This window comes from Macrobrachium nipponense, chromosome 11 (assembly GCF_015104395.2).
Source record: "Macrobrachium nipponense isolate FS-2020 chromosome 11, ASM1510439v2, whole genome shotgun sequence".
In the NCBI taxonomy this organism is placed as follows: Eukaryota; Metazoa; Arthropoda; class Malacostraca; order Decapoda; family Palaemonidae; genus Macrobrachium; species Macrobrachium nipponense.
The window spans coordinates 79,555,549-79,573,048 of NC_061087.1; positions in this window are offsets into that span (position 1 = coordinate 79,555,549).

The window sequence follows — 17,500 nt, forward strand, 5'->3', positions numbered from 1 at the left end:
AGATTAAGATTACCGATGTGAGAGAAAAACAACTAATAGAGAACACAAAATAACTTACTGGGCAATAAAAAAAACAAAGATTACAAAAAAGTTACTGAATATAAAAGAAAACTTCTAAGTAGCCAAGGATTAGGGAAAATTATTGGAAATGGATCGGGATAAAATCATTAGATATACAAGAAATTAAACAATGCAATAAACTGACCACGAGAGAATTTTGAGTTATAGTAGATTCACGCTCCTAATCACAGGGCTGGAAACTGTCTCTCTCGAGAGATTTCACATAGATAGGATGTATGTTCCACCTCTCCTGAGGATACTTTTGAAAGAGGTGGAACATACATCCTGCCTATGTGAACTCCCGAGAGAGAGAAAGTTTCCAGCCCTGTGATTGGCTTATCAACATCCAATAAGGGGCGTCGTAAGGGACTGGCCTAGACGTTACATGCACTTAATGTGAATCTACTATAGTTATTGTTCATAGAAAGAACTTAAGAACATAGTAAATTTACAGGAAAAACGAGATGCTTATGACCACGGTGAAATTATCGGATCAAAGTTATAACCTTTAAGAAAAGTATAAGAATATAAAGACTAAATGACCCCTGTATTTAAAATAAGGTTTAATAACAGGTAAATTATAAGATTACATGTTTTTTATTTTTAAAGAAATTTAAGAAATCTAAAATAATTCGTTTTAATAGAAATTTAAGAACAGATTAAAGTTACTGGATAAAGGGCATTTTCAGATGAATGAAGTTTAGCATGGAGTGAATTTGTTTCGAGGCGAACTGTCAAAAGTCATGAAAACTTGCTGAGAAATAGTTGCTCTCTTTAGTGGAACATGTAGCATTGCAAGATTTGTAAACAAGACGTACAATTGAAGTTACATTGTTATCCTTAGCAGCAGTTCGATCTATCAGTGTTAATTAAAAGGAAAACAATATAAAACTTTCACTGTCAATAAAAATGAAAATACAATTTAGAAATTTATATCATGTCTTGTTTGGATAACCGGGTTTCTCTGTATTTTCGACAATATACTCATGGTTATGCTTTTCCAATATGAAATCAATGAACATTTAATTATCCAGTGGAAACTCAATTCATGGATTCCCTTTCACCGCAGTGATATTTCTTTTCGGGTTGAAATTGTCAAAAACCTAGAAATAATCCAGAAAGAAAATTAGGTTGCAAAGATTGAACAACCATGAATGAGAAGAATAAGAAATCTTATTACGAAAACCGAGTGTTAACGGAAAATAGGCAAGACGAGAGAAAAACATAAAAAGAAAGGAGATTAAGGTGCAGAAGACCGAGTATTGGAGCTATTTATTATCTGCACTATGTTCCCTGTGTATCCCTAAACAACTATTATTTGCAGTCGTAACCGGATATATGTAATAACAGGTATTTACTTCACCTGTGGAATTATCTCAAAATTTGTGAGAAAATGAATATGGGTATTGCCACGTTATGTATTATAAGCAGTTTACGCTCACTCACGTAAATACATAAACAAACACATATCATATGCACAAACACATTATCATGCACTACTCGGGGAGAGGCGAACACGTTACCAGAGTTTGTTAGTTTTTTCTACCAATTTACATAATTTGTAGAATTTTCCGTAAAGAAAGTAATAAGTTAAATTAAAAATCACAAGGAAATCCAGAAAAGTAAACGGCAACAAACTAAGAGAGAGAGAGAGAGAGAGAAAGAGAGAGAGAGAGAGAAATTACCATGAGGAATGATACCTCCAGACAGTATGAAGAGGAACATAGCAAGGCATGATAAAACCAGAGAGAGAGAGAGAGAGAGAGAGAGAGAGAGAGAGAGAGAGAGAGAGAAATTACCATGCGGAATGATACCTCCAGACAGTAAGAAGAGAAGCATTATCGCAAGGCGCGATAAAACCAGAGAGAGAGAGGGAGAGAGAGAGAGAGAGAGAGAGGAGAGCACAATCATCACCGGGAAGGAAATATCCTTACAGGATCACAGTGAACAATATAAATACAGCGAGAGTGAGCCAGTAACAATGGCTGGGTACGAATATAGATTAGATGGTTGCAACAAATCAAGGGTTACGAATTGGAGAAAAAGTTGGAAGTCATGAATTGGAAAGAGCAAAACGACTAGATAGAATGAAGCGGCAAGGGACGCGCAGCAGTAAATAAAGCAAGGAAGCGAGAATTGGGGAAGAATTGTAGGAGAATGAATCGCAATAACTGGTTTCTAGGTGCCAAACTTTGTTTTGGTTATTTTTCCTCCCCCCAACCCCCAATCCCCCTCTCTACGATTTTTTTTTTTTTTTTTTTTTTTTTTTTATTCATGTTTTTTCTTTGCTTACTTTGGATTTTTTTAAGCTTCCCAAAGAAATCATAGTGAATTGCTTATGGTGATGTAAATTGGGCTTCTTTTTTTATTATTTTTTTCATAATGCCTACTTAAACGTACAGCACTTGGTAATGCAAGCTGGTTTCTTATTGGCTATTTTACAATATTTTTCTGATTATTATTGTTTGTTTGTGTGGTATTTTTACGTTGCACTGAATCAGTGGTTATTCAGCAACGGGACCAACGGCTTTACGTGACTTCCGAACCACGTCGAGAGTGGACTTTTATCACCAGAAATACACATCTCTCACTCCTCAATGGAATGCCCGAGAATCAAACTCGCGGCCACCTAGGTAGCACGCCAACACCACACCGACCACGCCACTGAGGCGCTCTGATTATTATCAATCAGTCGTCCAAAAGGAAAATTAGCGAACTGCTTACGGTGACATAATTTGTACCTCTTTTCAAGTAAGGTGGGCTTTATTTTTCGCCTTATTTCTACTTTTGTCATCTCCTAAGAACTACGGCAATATACAACTATTTGCGAATAAGTTTTGTTTTAATCTTTAGTCTTATGGTTTCGAATTTTCTTTTGCCCTCAAATGTTGTTTCAGAGTACTGCAATAAGTACCGTAAATTCGACATTTCTTCTTATCATTTTTTCCATCATTAAGGAGGATTATTACAATTATTTCGGATAATAAAACGAATGGCATGCCTTTTTGTCACCAACAATCTTCCATCTTAAGAACTAAAGGCATTTACTGTCAATGTTAAAGAAAAGTCATAAGGTTTTCATGTGATTGTTAACGAAGAAATTTTCACTAGTGGATACAAAAGGTTATTGTGATATGTTATGCTGAGTATATTGATTAAAACAACTGACAAAGAACTTTGGAAGTATCAGTGTGTTTATACAACGAGCCAAATTTTTTGTTATATATAAATTACGACATTCTAAAGGTAATCACCTCTGCATTTGCAGTTACCATCAGTCTTCAAGTACCTCTCTTTTATCACCGTTACTTTATACAGTGTGCATACCATTCTATGTTACTGTTGCTATTACAGAATAGTGTGCTAAATATAAATACACAAATATAAGAGATAGGTAACATTCCTTTCTCCTCTGAATACCTACTTGTTACCATTCAGATATATAACCACATGGATAGAGAATTTATTTACGTAAAATATCTATATATTATCATATCTATAATGTAATGTAGCACATGGTGTAATGTAATTTGCAGAGAGCAATAGGGCTCTTGATGAGCACGACAGGTTAATTCCGCTTTAAAGCTGACCACCGGCTGTGGAGGAAAGCATTTGGATATTATACGCTCTAGGTCACAGTTAGGTTTGGGTATTTATAAGGAAATTATTTCAGCTGACGCCTAGCTACCAAAATATATTTTATTGTGTTTTATGGTACTGTTAACAATCTTAATACATTTATGAAATATATATATATATATATATATATATATATATATATATATATATATATATATATATATATATATATATATATATATTCTTCGTCGATTCTATTCTAAATATAATACTCTAAAATTCACAGGAAAGGACCCCACAGGGGGATGAATTGGATCATTTATACAAGTGCAAAGCTTTATAAACAATTGCATAACTTTAACACGATTATAAGATGTATCAAAAGTGCTAGTCAGTACAAAACAGAGTAATTTTTGCTTTCCAGAAAACAATTCCAGAAGATATATACGTTTATCTGTCACAACTATTAACTCCTTCAACAACTTTGTTTATATATATATATATATTATATATATATATATATATATATATATATATATAGATATATTATACTTACTTTACTTTACTTTATCTTCCCCGCCACTGGTCCAGTGGCATAAGGCTGATACAGTTCCTCTCCATCTGTCTCTATCCCGAGCCATTTCCCTTGCTTCCTCTAGTTTTGGATTTCATCCTCAAAGATCCCTGACAATTATGTCTATCCACCTCGTTCTTGGTCTGCCTAGCGGTCTTCTTCCTACTTGTACTGCTCTCAGTGCTCTCCTTGGGGTCTCTATTCCCATCCATCCTCTCAACATGTCCAAACCATTTCAGCCTTCCCCTCTTCAACCTGGTACTTGACTGGCCTTTGCCTCAATCTCACCCTGATGTCTTCATTTCTAACATAATCATCCCATTTAATGCCAAGTATCCTTCTCAGCAGTTTCATCTCAAAAGCATCCAACCTTTCTCCTCTGTTCTGGTCAGTGCCCAGGTGGACGAGCCATACATCAGGACTGGTAGTACTACTGCATTGAATATTCTCATCTTAGTTCTCAAGCTGATTTCATGCCTTGACAAACGTTTTTTCTCAGAACCTCAAAAGCTCTTGCTGCTCCTAGTTTTCTTCTTTGTATATCTTCAATTTGCCTCCCGTCTGCTGTTACCACACTTCCCAAGTAAACAAACTTCTCAACTTGCTTGAGTTCCTGTCCTCTGATTGTCATATCCTCCATGTGCACCCAATCATCATCCTTACTCACAACCATGATCTCGCTCTTCTTTGTGCTGATGTTCAATCCAAAATTCTGTGTCTCTGTCTCCATCCTCATTACCATACCTACCAGCACCAGCCACTGTATCAGGCAACCAACGCAACATCATCAGCAAAGTCCAAATCCATAAAAACTTCTCCACCAATACTAGCCCCTCTGTTTTCGTTTCTCCATCACTCTTCTCATTATATGGTCATATATACATTAAACAAGGTGGGTGACATAACACATCCCTGTCTTAGCCCACTTCCAACTGGGAACCAGTCACTTTGCTGTCCATCCACTGTACACAGCTGCACACTCCTTTCGTACCAGTTCTTTAATATCCTTATCACTTTCAGTGGTATACCATAGTGTTCTGCCACTCTCCACATTCCATCTCTCCATACTGAATCATACGCTTTCTCCAAGTCTTTAAAAGCACAGAATATTGGCTTTGCATACTCCCATCTCTTCTCAATTATCTGCCTTAAGGTGAAAATTTGATCCACTGTTGACCTTCCACTTCTAAAACCACACTGCTGTTCTCTAAGTTTCTCTTCTACTATAGGTCTTATTTCTGTTAAGTATTACTCTCATGAATACTCCATTCTGGGACTGACAGTAAACTTATGCCCCGATAGTTACCACACTCCCTTTTGCTTCCCTTATTTTTATATATTGGTATCATAATTGCCTTTTTCCAATCACTTGGTACCACCTCTGTTTTCCAAACTATGCTAAAAAACACTCTTAATGCCTCTATCATCCTTCGTCCTCCTGCTTTTAGCATCTCTGCAGTTATCCCGCACACGCCAGCAGTTTTTCCATTTTTTACAGATTTTAAGGCCTCTTTCACCTCTTCTGCACTAATATCTTCTTACTTGTACCTCCAGAGCCTCGTTTAAATCCGCATGCACTCATCCCTACCGGTAGTATCACATTTAGGAGTCTTTCAAAATATACCTTGCAAACAGATTCCATTTTTCTCCATTTCGTCTGTGACCAAGTTCCCATCTTCATCCAACATGCCATCACTCCCTGCCAAACTTTTTTCTGGCTGCGTTCCTCAAGAATCTCACAGCTGCAAATATAGCCCTGCTCTCGCCAATTTCCATAGCTACTTCAACTTCGGTAGCTCTTTCTTTCCAAAACATATTTTGGTCATGCTTCATCCTATCACTTAGTTCTCTCAGCTTTCTATTTCTTCGTATTTTTAGTTGTTGTTTCTTCTCTAGGTCTTGTTCATCGTCCATTTGAACTCTCAACCTTTGTTGCTCTTCACTTAAAACTTTTGCTTCATCACTGAACCAAGGTTTGCTGTTACTTCTCTATAACCTAACACCTCTGTTTTGCTACGTCCTTAGTATCTGAACTTAATATTGCCCAGCATTCCTCTGAATCCATATCCATATTTTTCATACCAATTAATGCCGCAAATTTACCTCCTACCTTCACCTCATACTGTTGTTTAACTCTTTCATATCTCAACTTATCCACATCAAACTTTATAGTTCTCCTTTTTTCTTGATTGGCCTGTAACTTTATTCTAATTTTGGATATTACGAGTTTGTGGTCAGAAGGAACACGACAGCCCCTAAAAGTTCTGGTGTCTAATATAGACTTCTTCCATTTCTGATTTACAATAACATAATCTATCAAATTTTGTGCCAATCCATTTGGCGACACCCATGTAGTTTTGTGCTCTAATTTATGGTTGAAATATGTGTTTGTTATAGATAACCCAGATGCACCACATAGCTCTAGGAGTCTTCTCCCATTATCATTTCTAGCTCCAATTCCAAATTTTCCAATTGTTCCCTGAAAGCCATCATACTCTCTTCCTACTTTAGCGTTAAAATCTCCCATCAGTAACAACATATCATGTCTTCTAACCCTCTGTATAACTCCAGTTAGCTTTTCATAAAATTCATCCTTCTCTTCTTCTCCACTCTCTTCAGTAGGGGCATACACCTGTATAACGGTGATGTTTGTAAATTTACCTCGCAACCTGCAAGTGACTATTCTCTCATCAATACATTCATAATGCTCCAACATTTTTTCAGCTTTCTTACTCAAAGCAATTGCTACACCTCTCTCATGTTCTCCCTGGTCTTTACCAGAATAGATGAACAAACACATCCTCTATTCTTACTTTTCCACACCCAAGCCACCTAGTTTCACTCAATCCAGCAATTTCCAAGTTTAATTGTATCTCTTGATTTCTTGTGCCACTAAACTTGATCTTCCTGTCATATACATTGTTCTCGCATTTAGACATCCAACTCGACAACTTTCTTTTGTGTTGAGGGTGGCCGACTCCCTTCTGGTGAGGCACCTCTGTGACCATCTTCCACCAACCTCCTCCCACCAATGTCTTGGGGTTTATTTTTGGGAGGAAAGCATCATATGAGCCAGTTCGAAGTAAGGGAACCGGCCAGGTCCATGGCCACCCTGGCTCGGGCCTCATTAGTATCCTCAGGACCATGGTGAAAGCTCTCTCTCCAATGTTCGCAACCACCCCAACTGTATCAGTTTCTGTCGTAGGGGTATCTTTTATGATGCAGGTTACGAGCCCACAACCCAAACCCTCCCCATTTATCCGGGCTTGGGACCGGCATGGCAATAAGTAGCCATGGCTGGGTTGTATATATATATATATATATATATATATATATATATATATATCATATATATAGTATATCTATATAATCTTTTATATCCAATATTTTTTACGCATTATGTACAATAACCTCCGTCTCACCAGCAGTGATTAGTCATACTTAATTCTCCTTCCTCAGGTTAAAGAGGTGAGGTATGATTTTTTGTATGCAAGTAATCTGGGAACAGACGATGAAAACAAACCTCCATTGACTTCAGGGAGGAAAATTGAAAATGTCATCTAACTTGAAATGCTACAAACAAGACATCTGGCAATATTTAAGCTTTAATGTTTTCGACAATCAAAACTGAAGTCATGTGTCATAAGATTTTTATAAATTTCATTTTAAAAGGCGACAAATGGAGACTCTGTATCTATTCCATTTACAATTTTCTTGCAAACACGAATGATTGGAATCCTGTGAAAACACACTTAACATACCATACATACCAATGATAAAAAAAATGTTTGGAAATGTCACAGTTAACGTGTTCAGGCTTAGAAACTATATTTTTGTCAAAGTCTTTCCTGGCACATCGACCACTCTCCCCATGTCAAACACTTCATTTGAATCTCCGGTTTCAAAAGGGACGTCAGTATCACTCCAGTGCCAACCAACCTATTTTTCTTTAACTTTTTCTTTCCTTAGTGTTGATAGCTCAAGGTCGGAGCATTTATGTTGTTGGTTTATTTTTTTAATAAAGGTTCCTAGCTCTTTCTTTTCCTTTGCGAGACGCTGTTTTTTTTTAAGAGATACACGAGAACAATCTCCTACAATTTCCTTTTCAAAACATATTCCATTTAACGTCTGAATGCTTTTTGATCACGGTTCGTTAATTGATAGACAGGGTTCTACGCCTGACGCAATAACATGTAATTGATTTAGCGCTTTCAAGACACTAATAAAATTGCACTAACTAACATGTAAGGTTAAAAACAAAAGTTGTTGAAGGAGTTAATAGTTGTGACAGATAAAAGTATATATCTTCTGGAATTGTTTTCTGGAAAGCAAAAATTACTCTGTTTTGTACTGACTAGCACTTTTGATACATCTTATAATTGTGTTAAAGTTATGCAACTGTTTATAATGCTTTGCACTTGTATAAATGATCTAATTCATCCCCCTGTGGGGTCCTTTTCTGTGAATTTTAGAGTATTATATTTAGAATAGAATCGACGAAGAAGCCTAAAAAAAATGGACACATGAAAATTTCACCCAATAAGAATAATAGCAAAGTGGTCAATTTCAGTGTTTATGACAAAACAGAAAGAGATTTACATTATTAGTAAAGACATGGAGAATAACAACAAAGGGCGAGAATATATCAACGGTGTAAACTATACTAGAATAACAAGTTAGACTGTATAAAAGTTTGGTAAAAGGACTTAAGAAGAAGAAACAAATTTTAAAAATGACCCATCATGGTGGAGACGGATCAGATTAAGACTTCAAGAGCAAAAGAGAGAGATCAGCGAGAGAAAAAGAGAAAAGTGAGGAAGAAATAAAACCGAAAGGAAAAGAGAGGGATGACAGAGGATGAATTCATAGGCTTCCAGTGAAAAATAAAAAAGGAGGAGGCAGAGACAAGCAAAAAAGGGGAAAAAAAACCTTCGGATAAAATTGAAGAAAAAAATTGAGCCCGTCCGTCTTTTATTTTTGTTTGTTTGCGCTCAGTCTTCCTCGTCTAAAAAAAATAAGAAAGGTATCCTAAAAGACATTATCTATTAGTTTTGAGTTATCTTTGTCATTTCTCTTAATATTACTGGTAAAATATTTTTTAGATATTACTACAGATATTCCATTTACAACATCTAATACGTTGTCTAACTTCCTAACGTATAATATTCCTTAAACACAACCTAAGTGAGAATTGGCCAGGTGGTGTACAAAACATATGCCACATTTCTTTTGTTATTTGGTAAAACCTACCATACATTTAAGATAATTGAGATTACGGTTGTAGTATTAGGTCAACATTATAAAAATGAGAAAAAAATATTTAAACAGAAAAAGATATGTATTGAAGTATCTCGGACGTGATGAACGCTTTACGGGTCTACAATGAAATATCATCGTGCAATGCTCAACCTGCTATCAAGTTATGCAGTCAACTTCACACTACTTTACGCATTGCCAAATGAAAAGGGAAACACGCCTCCAGTTATAGTAGTTTTAACTGTTACTCATTCGCATTATAGAGCTCCTCTTCACTGGATGTTGAACCAAACCCACAGTTGGTCTGGGTTAAAGGGACAACTGGGTGAGGGAATGTAACCCCACTTATGGAGGTTATTCCTCTTCTTCCCAACGCCATTGCGAGCCCTGTTCAGTGTTTTCTAGCCCTTCCTTGGTATGTTAGTACCCAAGGGCAATGACTTGCAAGGTTCTTGGACTGCTATAGCTTCTGGAAGTTGGTCGGGCCGCATGACTTCCATTGATGTACTTTGTGGCGTCCTTAGGTTGCAGGCTTTCAACCGTCATGAAACTTTTTCTCGACTGCAGACTTCTCGTCACTTCTTGGGTGGTGGTAGAGCGGGTGTCTATTGTCAGTTTCTTGTAGGTATCGTCACTTCATGGTGGTGGTAGAGTGGGTGTCTATTGTCAGTTTCTTGTAGGTATTTCTGGGTTCTTGATTGGCAGTGACGGCGGATGTGGTGTAGCGATACCTGCCAGTCTATAATCAGTGGTAGCAGTGTTGGCTTGAGCAAGCGAGTCGACACGACTCATTCAGCTCAGCATGCACCTTGCTCGCATGGCAGGATCGTTCCCAAAACAAGAGCAGAATCAGCGTGTAGCCAAGTGTTAGTGCTGATGTTTGCAATGTGGATGGGTCTGGCCCCCACTGTGAAGTCAACAACTGGCTTATAAGGTTATCTGTCTTTGCGAGTTTCTCATCCAGGTTCTCAACGTGCCCTCTGAAGACAAGAGTCCCAGGTAAACTGGGTATTGGTCCTTGTCCAGCCCAGTTTATCTCCAGCCCTCGTTGCGCAAGGTGGTTTTTAAGACGGAATGCGCAGACTTGCGTTTTTCCTTGGTTGGCATTCAGGAAACTGGATTCGTAGGTATTAGAGTGTCCGGAAAAGGCACTGGTAAGACGGCATTCAACGACTTCATATGACCTGTCTTGGGTTGCGAGGCAGAAATCGCCGACGTATATCAAATGGCATATGTCTTTAAAATGAGGTTGGTCATTTGTATAAATATTGAAGAGGTTGGGACCCAGCACGGACCCTTATGGGAGTATGCTTGGAGCACACGGCTATCTAAGGGATTTTCTTCTTCCCTAATTCAATCTGACTAATATTTCCTTTCTATTGGTATTGAATTAGCTTTATTATACAAACACACACACAAATAAATATATATATACACACACAAATAAATATATATATGTATATATATATACATATATGTGTGTATGTATATATATAATTTACATATACGCGTTATATACAGAGCTAAAAATAGACAGACAGGTATACAAAACAAATGGGAAATAAAAGAGCTATTGAGACGTTTGACTGTGAACGAAATAAGTGTTTAACAGTGAAGGCTGAGTAACCACACTCTTCCTTTTTGTTAGTTTAGGAGACTTGCTGTTGTTTTTATTGTTTATTTAAATGTTAACATTCGTAGAAACTAAAACATCCTCACAAAACATCAAAATAAAAAAAAATGACAAGATTCAGTGAATACTGTTATAGTTAAAAAGGAAAAAAAATTCAAAATTCAACGAATACTTAATTACAAAGCAATGTTACAGTTATAGTTAACATTATCAAAATACTGTGTGGAAAAATAAAACTACAAAATCCAACGAATACCGAGTCATATAGCAATGTTACTATATTATGATTAACATTATCATAAAACGCTGATTGGAAAAAAATGTCAAAATCCATCGAATACTGAAGAATGTAGCAAAGTTCCTGTTTATGTAATAAAACCCGATATTATACAAACGTATAATATTAATTAATATGCAAAAGATGCAAACGAAGACTTTCGAGCAACTGAACAATGTTCTCCTCCCCAGTGTTTACGGTAAGATACAGAGCAAGAGGGCAGTTTTGCTAAGAAGACTTTTAAAACTGGCAGAATTACTCAACAACATCCGAACCAGTGCTTTACTGAGGGGTCGTTATCCCCTTCTCTCTCTCTCCCCCACCCCCAGTTTTAAAGCTCTGCTTATGAAAACTGCTCTCGGGCTCTGTATTCTAGTTAACACTGAAAGAACCGTGTTCGAAAGTCTGTTTTTATCTTTTGCATATTAATACAATGTATTTCCATAATTATGAGTATTTATTATATTAAGTTTATTACGATGTAAATTTCTTGGTAATGTTAGTTATAAGGTTGCTGAGGCAGTTATTTACACTCAGATTACGCATCATTGCTGCGTTGTGGCAACGCTCTTTCTTTCGATTCCTGATGATTCCGAAAGGCGACGAAGTTGGGTTTTAACGCCCAAACGTTGTCGGGAGGCGACTTAAGCTGGATATTAGCTTTATAGGTCGAGGGCGGATAACTTCTCGGCCCAGGCCGGTTCACAGTTCACATCCGAGTTCTTCCCGCACCCGGTGCCTCCTTTCATTTTGTCTGTTTAGAAAAGAGATAGAGAATTCGGAGATAATATCTCTGATTCTTCATTGTTCTAGTTTCCCTTCTTTTTTATTTCAAGTCTGTTTCTTTTCTCCTTTTCACTTCTCCAGTCGCCATGACCAGTTATTGTCACTTTCAGGTTTCTATAAAAGAAAAAACTATTGTGCCGGCTTTGTCTGTCCGTCAGCACTTTTTCTGTAGCCCTCAGATCTTAAAATTTACTGAGGCTAGAGGGCTGCAACTTGGTAAGTTGATCATCCACCTTCCAATCACCAAACATAACAAATTGCAGCCATTTAGCCTCATCAGTTTTGATTTTACTTATTGTTAAAAGTTAGCAATAATAGTGTGTCTGGCAACGATATAGGACAGACCACCAGCATTTTTTACTTGTTCTTGCTTATTCTTCACATTGTTCAACAACTTGTTCAAAATATTTCCACGTTTGTTCTTTCGTTTCCTGTTCTGATTTATCCACACTAGTCGTGAATAGCTCTGTTTTATAAGACTTGAGATGTATTCAGTGACTTACTATAACTGAGCAGTATTTTTTCTTTTCAAAAATGGGAAATGCCATAACTACTGCTTTTTATATTCAAAACTCTTATCACTGACCTCTACGCTGCTTGGACTTCCCGAACATAGCACGGACATTAAATTTAATATTTCCTCATTATTTTTTAAGACATCTAATGGCAGGAGTTAGAAAAGAGCATGAGCTTACAGGTACAGTGCGTATAGATAAATATGTTTATATATATACATACATATGCATATATAGATATATAATATATATATAGTATATATAGTATATTATACAATAAGTTTTGATATATATATAATAGATATATATATATATATATATAATATATATATATATATATATATTATTTCATATCTACATTCATAGATTATATATATATATATATATATATATATATATATATAGATATAAGTATATATATATATAATATAGATAGAGAGAGAGAGAGAGAGAGATGAGAGAGAGAGAGAGAGAGAGAGAGAGAGAGAGAGGGAGTGTGTGTGTTTGTGTCTGTATGTATGAAACACACAACGGAGAGTCAAACGACACCACAGAAAAGAGACGTATACCAAACAAACGCGCCTTTTATTTGGTTATGGAAATTTATCAAGGATCGCTCTCACTGACCCGTCTCAGCTTTGAGTGTGCGTGACCCTTGAATGCAAGTGTCTTCAATTCCCTCCGTAACAATCCTTTCAAACTTTTTTTTTTCACTTATCCAATTGAAAATAGGTCTCTGTTCGAGGTCCTCGCCGTTGACAACCTCAGACGGCCAATTTAAGAGATGCGGTAATTGGGTGGCTGGAGTGGCGATCTATTGTGACAAAAATAGATTCCCCAGTTGAAGCCTTCAAGCCACAATGGAAAGTTTTGAATAAGTAACTGACAAGTGAATTGGAAGCTGCAATCGTTGTTTAGTATTAATACCCTTCTGAAAGATCTTGTTCTGATATAGTTTAAATGGAAGATCCTGGTTTTTACAGCAAAGATAATTTAAATGAACATTCAGCTTCAGGGCGTTATTTTTTAGTTCCGTCTACGCCATTACATCGCAAATATTTCATCAGAAGCTTGACTTAGTATGAAAGGAATGGTATGGAATATGAAATTTAGGCGCCAAAGTCCAAGCACTGGGTTCCATGAGGTTACTCAGCGCTGAAACGGAAATTTAGTGGCAGAAAAAACTTTCAGGGTGCAACAGAAGGAAAACCTAGTAATTGCACTATGAAACAATTGGTTGGAGAGGGTAGAAAGTACTGAAGGAAGAGAATATGAAAGTAGTTACAGTAAAAGGAATGACAGAGGTTGCAGATTGGGGCCAAAGGGACGCTGCAAAGAACCTTAAGTAAGGCTTACAATGCAGCGCATAAGGTGGACATATTATGGAAGTTTTATCATTTAAAACATCATCAAGCACTATGATTACTGGATGTGTGAAGACGTTTTGCTCTTTGTTGGTACAGCAAGTTTATTGAACATTTTCAAATTCCTATTCAATCGCTTCACAATCATGCCATTACATTTTGTGGCCTAAGGCAGGACTTTATCTGAAAGCAGTAATAAAATTGTGTACAACCTCGGATGTTCATCTTTATAACTATAGACATGAAACATTTAAACCGGCTTAAAAGTGTCATAATGAGTCCATTTGCGTTGGTAAGAATTATACTAGAAGGTCACACAGATAATTCACTGAAGACAATTGTGACACAGAAGAGCTGGATATTCAAGAAAACTATATATAGTGACTGACACACAGGAATGACCGTCTGATGGTAAGGAAGAGGGGCCGATAAGAGAGGGTCCAAAACAAAACGTCAGAACTCAAAAACATGTGCTTTCAAATCTGTAGGGCCGGAAATTTACAGATTTTTTTTTTTCTAGCGAGAATTGCCCCGCGTGACGTTAATATCCAACATCGAAATCGAAAACTGAAAATTTAAAAGAGAAATTTGCTTCGATTTCGTTTTGAACAAAATTTCAGCCCGGAGCTTCGGATGTTTGCGACGACATCGCAGCTTTATTTCTGCGAGTAACTTAAAAAAAAAAAATATGTGGACTGCAGGTTTAGGTTATTTGTTTTTACTATAAAACGGGTAATTCCTAACAGAATTTCCCTGTACTTTACTAAAATTAACAAGACTCATAACTTTTAAAATCTACATGTAATTCTTCATTTCTGTGGAAACCATCATTCTAATTATTATGTGATTTAAACTTTACTCATTCCATAGAAGAAATTCAATAAAGATCCCGATCACGCCGACAGGGAATTGTATACAATTGTAAATACCGTATAATGGGTCAAAGGCGTGGTACTGAGCAGAGAAAAAATCTGTTGATATTAATGAAATGCAGCATTTCAAGGTAGCCTTATTTCCATTAAATTATCTTGCGTGAAAATGAAAGTTACAAGTGGTGTAGCATTCATTTTGGCATTTCGTGCGAGTCTTTGTCCTTGAAAATTATAAAATATTAACAAGGATTAAATGAATATATAAACTAAGTTTAACAAAGAACTTTTATCAGAAAGCCTACAAATAAGGAATAGTTTGCTTTGAAAGGTATTTATTCAACCAGATTTTTTAATTTCATAAAAAATCATAAATTATTTTTGGTAATCCTCAATTCAGGTTTCAAAAGCCACTCAATCTAAGCAATTTTATATAGCCTCTCTCTCTCTCTCTCTCTCTCTCTCTCTTTGTATGTGTGTGCGTGTGTGTATGTGTGTGGACGGTGGTTTCATATATCTTTTTGTAAAGAAGGATCTACGTAATTCATTCTGTACATTTCAATAAGTGTATTATTTTTTTGAAGTGAGATTTTCAGGCACATCAGCGGAGTTTTGTAAAATTATTCTGATTTGTAATATATATATGAAACGTCCCGTTAGTCTCCCATAAATTAGAAATGGTATATCGAACAACGTTAAGAATAACATAAATGTAATCATGAACTTTATTCAACATAGCTCGTTAAATTTACCACGAAAGAAGCAGAAGAATAAGGCGAACAAAGAAGAAGAATAATCTCATTCACATAAATGCGCAGAAGCAATCAATCTTATTGTGTGTCATAAAGTGATGTATATGTTTCCAGTTTTACAGGGAAGATTGGTTTCCTTGATAAATTTGATGGAATAATACTCAGATAAGATATGAAAGTTATTAAATCTAGTATCTCCTAAAATGGAATTAATCTTTTTAGATATGAAAATGGGCAAATGGAAAAGCACACATTTGAAAAAATGGGAGATAAACAAATAAACAAATAAATTCAAAGTGAAAATAGCCATGAAAATGGTGATGGAAAGAAAAAAAAGGCCTTGTTTTCACTGAATAAATAAAGAAGACCCGCTTCGACTTTGTTTTTTTGCTTTTGGGTGATCTGTATTCAAATAAATTAAGCTATTTATAATACAGTTGCTCATATATGATACGATATCAGGGAAAAATGTCTGACTTCTCCCTATGTGAGCAGTAGGATGTTTAATTCAATTGTCGTAAGTGATCTAAATTCTATCGTCCCGAAGACGGACAGCCCCAAATCATCGTACAGAGTTAACTGACTCATAAAGATTACATTGATCCCAATAGTCCACATGGCCATCTACTTTTATTATTATTATTATTATTATTATTATTATTATTATTATTATTATTATTATTTATTTATTTATTTATTTATTTTTACGTTTTAGCGTTTTCATAAAAAAAGAAGCGTTTGACAAATAATGTCTTTCTTTTCAGCGGCCCACTAACATTATATTACTTTTAACCATGCGTAAGTATTAACATCATTTACCCAAAGGCACTGACACAAAGTTCCCGCAATCTAGCTTGGCAAACATTAATTTTTCTGTCATTTATTAACATAATCATTCTCTCTGCAGAGGCCATTAATAAAACCGACAATACCTTATCAAATTTTATTTAATAAATGAATTACATATCATCTTGAATCCATCGTAAATGATTTTGATACTCTGGTGGAGCATTATTTTAGGATAGGTAAATTTTGATTCATATAGATTTGTGGCAGGATGCCAAGCACTGGGGCAACTAAGGCCATTCAGCGCTGAAATGGACATTGACAGTAAAAGTTTTGAAAGGTGCTGCGGGAGGATAACCTCGCAGTTGCACTATGAAACAATTGTTAAGGGAGGGTGAGAAAAAGATGGAAGAAAGAGAATATGAACGGAGGTACAGTAAAAGGAATGAAAGTAGCTGCAGCTAGGGGCCGAAGGGACGCTGCAAAGAACCTTAAGTATTGCCTACATTGCACCGAATTAGTAAAGGTACACTAACCCTGCTTGGTAGATATATATCTATGACTTGCGCTAGAAAGTTTTTCCAAAACACAAACATATAAGATGAGTAATATTGGAAGAATTGAAAGTTTTGCCAAAACACAAACACATACGCTAAATTATTTTAATCAAAATTAGCGTCACCACAAGCTTCTCCATCAACCTAACCCAAGGTTTTGCTTTTAACGGATTGTGAATGCAAACGAAATAAGAGCGAGATCAAGAATTCGGCTTGAACCAAGTGCAACTAACTTTGAAATTTGCCTCAGAGGACATCCAATACTCCTTTCTAAACTTTATATGCATTTTTTTTTTATTGAGAATTTTTATGAAGATCGGGACTTTCCATACGTCTTTTACTTGCTTTGCTTTTTCTGCTTAGTTTCTGATGGCATGAGTGACGTCTAGGCTATGTCTGTCTTGCTCCAGGTTTACGAATGCACACTTGAGAGAGAGAGAGAGAGAGAGAGATTCGTGAGTTATATATTTCCTTTGGTATACATTTATTTTA